Source organism: Schistocerca americana, unplaced genomic scaffold (assembly GCF_021461395.2).
Source record: "Schistocerca americana isolate TAMUIC-IGC-003095 unplaced genomic scaffold, iqSchAmer2.1 HiC_scaffold_1149, whole genome shotgun sequence".
Lineage (NCBI taxonomy): Eukaryota > Metazoa > Arthropoda > Insecta > Orthoptera > Acrididae > Schistocerca > Schistocerca americana.
The window spans coordinates 20,001-25,000 of NW_025725208.1; positions in this window are offsets into that span (position 1 = coordinate 20,001).

Sequence of the window (5,000 nt, forward strand, 5' to 3'; positions counted from 1 at the left end):
CCACCTACGGTGACCGGCAGCTCCAACGCCAGCGCCACAGAAGGACAAAAGCCCCACTTGGGTGCCGAAGCGAACTCTCCCAGCACAGCGCACGCGCCAACACGTCCGCACAGCTGCGATACAAACCACCTGCGAGAACCGCAGAGGCGACCGAGCAGCAGACGGCGTCGCGGCGCCGAGCGCCGGGCGGCGGCGCATCCTCAGCGCACACAGTCCTCAATCGGACCAGCACACTGCAGATGTCCACCGCGCTTCGCACCGGGCCCGCGAGGACCTACTTTGGCCGCACGGCGCCGCGTGCAGGGTGCGCCGGCGCGCCTGCCACTGGCCGCCCCCACCAGCCGGCTGTAGCGCGTGCGCCCACGCACCGCACGGCCAACACGCCGGGAGGCCCCCCCTCACCGGCCGGGGACGGTCCCACCCAGCCACCGCCGCGTATCGCTTCACACCCACATGCCATTCACGTTCGTGGGCATGGTGGGTATCGCTGCAACAACCGGTTGGTAGCTCAACCGATCGTCGCCATCACTGATTCACCCCTAGCGAGAACAACCGCACCACAACGGTTTACCAGTTGTTCATTTGCGTAACGTCACCAGCAAACGTAGGCGTCCATCGCCATTTGCAAATTCAACGATTGTTGCATGCCTGTGTCAGGTGTCACGACACACTGTCTGCCCACATACACGCAACAACATGTCCACGCTTAGCGAACACGTGGAAGGTGGCCCCCGTACGTATGCGATGTCCATTGCGCGAACGACTGTCAACCGGCCTCTGTCGCATGTCGCAGATGTGGAACGCAGTGCACCGTGCTATCACGGTGTGTGAGAAGAGACGACTACGTCTGACAACACGCGCCACTACATCAACAGACGGCTCATGCTGATCGCCATCCAGGGCATACCACACTGCAATCCAGCTCTTATAGGGAGACGACACGTAGCTGAGTGCACAACATTTGGACCGCATGGTTCGCCGTTGTTGGCGCAGTCGTTGTACGGTCACATGTACCACGATGTATCATTCAGTACATGAGGACCAATGTGCAGTACAGTGTGTGATTTGGACGTACAACATCAGCGGACAGTTGACACAGGCCGTACCACAGCGTAGGCTAAGTGCTTCGCCATGCGAATGCCAATGAACAACTGCAAATGCCAATGAACAACTGCAAAGGGCATTGAGCATGTACGTCCTGCTGCCATCCACATTACAGTGTATAGCTGCAAGGTGTTTAACATGAAGCGATACACTGGGGACCGGGCAGTGCGAGTAGCAAACTATATTGCGGGGGTTGCAGTTAGGCAACACTACACTAATTTAACGCGTCGTATGACAATTACAGAGCAGGTTAAGGCCCAACGTGTGTTGGGTTAAGGCCCAACGTGTGTTGGGTTAAGGCCCAACGTGTGTTGGGTTAAGGCCCAACGTGTGTTGGGTTAAGGCCCAACGTGTGTTGGGTTAAGGCCCAACGTGTGTTGGGTTACGTTAAGGGGCAATGTGGGTTACGTTAAGGGGCAATGTGGGTTACGTTAAGGGGCAATGTGGGTTACGTTACGGCGCAATATAGGTTACGTTACGGCGCAATATAGGTTACGTTAAGGGGCAATGTGGGTTACGTTACGGCGCAATATAGGTTACGTTACGGCGCAATATAGGTTACGTTAAGGCGCAATATCGGTTACGTTAAGGCGCAATACAGGTTACGTTAAGGCGCAATACAGGTTACGTTAAGGCGCAATACAGGTTACGTTAAGGCGCAATACAGGTTACGTTAAGGCGCAATACAGGTTACGTTAAGGCGCAATACAGGTTACGTTAAGGCGCAATACAGGTTACGTTAAGGCGCAATACAGGTTACGTTAAGGCGCAATGCAGGTTACGTTAAGGCGCAATGCAGGTTACGTTAAGGCGCAATACAGGTTACGTTAAGGCGCAATGCAGGTTACGTTAAGGCGCAATGCAGGTTACGTTAAGGCGCAATACAGGTTACGTTAAGGCGCAATACAGGTTACGTTAAGGCGCAATACAGGTTACGTTAAGGCGCAATACAGGTTACGTTAAGGCGCAATACAGGTTACGTTAAGGCGCAATACAGGTTACGTTAAGGCGCAATACAGGTTACGTTAAGGCGCAATACAGGTTACGTTAAGGCGCAATACAGGTTACGTTAAGGCGCAATACAGGTTACGTTAAGGCGCAATACAGGTTACGTTAAGGCGCAATACAGGTTACGTTAAGGCGCAATACAGGTTACGTTAAGGCGCAATACAGGTTACGTTAAGGCGCAATACAGGTTACGTTAAGGCGCAATACAGGTTACGTTAAGGCGCAATACAGGTTACGTTAAGGCGCAATACAGGTTACGTTAAGGCGCAATACAGGTTACGTTAAGGCGCAATACAGGTTACGTTAAGGCGCAATACAGGTTAGGTTAAGGCGCAATACAGGTTAGGTTAAGGTACGACATAGGTTAGGTTAAGGTACGACATAGGTTAGGTTAAGGTACGACATAGGTTAGGTTAAGGTACGACATAGGTTAGGTTAAGGTACGACATAGGTTAGGTTAAGGTACGACATAGGTTAGGTTAAGGTACGACATAGGTTAGGTTAAGGTACGACATAGGTTAGGTTAAGGTACGACATAGGTTAGGTTAAGGTACGACATAGGTTAGGTTAAGGTACGACATAGGTTAGGTTAAGGTACGACATAGGTTAGGTTAAGGTACGACATAGGTTAGGTTAAGGTACGACATAGGTTAGGTTAAGGTACGACATAGGTTAGGTTAAGGTACGACATAGGTTAGGTTAAGGTACGACATAGGTTAGGTTAAGGTACGACATAGGTTAGGTTAAGGTACGACATAGGTTAGGTTAAGGTACGACATAGGTTAGGTTAAGGTACGACATAGGTTAGGTTAAGGTACGACATAGGTTAGGTTAAGGTACGACATAGGTTAGGTTAAGGTACGACATAGGTTAGGTTAAGGTACGACATAGGTTAGGTTAAGGTACGACATAGGTTAGGTTAAGGTACGACATAGGTTAGGTTAAGGTACGACATAGGTTAGGTTAAGGTACGACATAGGTTAGGTTAAGGTACGACATAGGTTAGGTTAAGGTACGACATAGGTTAGGTTAAGGTACGACATAGGTTAGGTTAAGGTACGACATAGGTTAGGTTAAGGTACGACATAGGTTAGGTTAAGGTACGACATAGGTTAGGTTAAGGTACGACATAGGTTAGGTTAAGGTACGACATAGGGTAGGTTAAGGTACGACATAGGTTAGGTTAAGGTACGACATAGGTTAGGTTACGGTACGACATAGGTTAGGTTACGGTACGACATAGGTTAGGTTACGGTACGACATAGGTTAGGTTACGGTACGACATAGGTTAGGTTACGGTACGACATAGGTTAGGTTACGGTACGACATAGGTTAGGTTACGGTACGACATAGGTTAGGTTACGGTACGACATAGGTTAGGTTACGGTACGACATAGGTTAGGTTACGGTACGACATAGGTTAGGTTACGGTACGACATAGGTTAGGTTACGGTACGACATAGGTTAGGTTACGGTACGACATAGGTTAGGTTACGGTACGATATAGGTTAGGTTACGGTACGATATAGGTTAGGTTAAGGTACACATTGTTGTAAGGAAAGGTTTAATGGGGGGCGGGGCGGGGCGGCCGGTTTGTTGATTGTGATTATAGTAAGTGGATGCCTGCGGCATCATCTGATTTGCCACGTCAGGATGCACCTTTGGCTCATGACAGGCGGCGCTCTCATTCCATGCTTGTGGCAGACCTGTGTCTTTCATTCCTGCCATTGTTTGTGTGCTGTGAGAGGAGGCAGTATTGTGATGTTGGGTGCACCCCTGTGTAGGACATGTGTGGGTGTTGGTGGCTTGGCTGAGCAATGGTGGTTGTCGGGTGGGTGGGATATTCTGTTTTCTGAGTGGACCTCCCAGTCTGGTTATGACAGTGTGGATTGTCTAATGTGGCGGAGAGGATGCACTGGGTGTTGTTCCATGCTGGTGCTTACATATTGTCTGTGTGCGTGTTACAGGCAGAGAGTAGTGCGTGATAAGGGTGTGTGGCTGACGTGTGGTTGTGATTGTGAGCAGAGTCTTTCAGCATGTATACGGACAGTTGTATACATTATCTGTATTCTGATGGCTCTATCTATTACTAATCAGCGCCGTGTATACGTTTAATCCGGTTCCAGTCGAAACTGTTGTATCTCTGTACATTAGTGACACGGCGAGCCCGCTATGTAGTTACTCGTCTCGGCAGCTTCCACCGGTGTATGGCAAATGATTATAAGGAATCAGTCTAGTCGTCAATACCGATGGTGTGACGTCACATGTCTGGGGTGGGGGACGCTGCGCCCTTCCGGTGGGTCATGGCCTAGAAAGACTCTTCCCACGCAGGGGGGCGTGGACTGTCATTGACTCTTCCAGGTAATATACTTGCCGTACGTTCTTGCGACTGCGAGTGCAACGCTCACCGGTACCGACATGGATGGAGCGCCTCCTAGCTGACCGCTCAGCATCGGCATTCGTACAGAGAGCAACGCGGTCGCGTCTCTAGCTCGTAACTGGTACAGCCCGCAGCTCATGTATAGGGACAGCGGGAATGTCGCATATTGGAGATAACTCTTCATGAAACGCATGTTATAGGGGTGGATTGCACATTGCGACTGCGGGAAAAGTCCGCCGTTCATCCGCTGGAGTTGCGAGTTGGGCGGTTGGAGTGGGGCGCAGGTGGAGTGATTGCCGGTCCACGATTTCGTGCGGCAGAGGCGCTGGCGTTGGGGTGCTGTGGTCGACAGAGGACGCAGGCTTTGTGGGTGGGGTCGAAAGATGGGCACTGTGGGCCCATCGATGTCTTGGTCGGCTTGGCGTCTCATAGATGGCGGTATCGTCGTTGCAGGACGTCATGCCGCGGGAGACCTACAGATGGCGCTGTGTTTTGTGGTGCGCTCGAC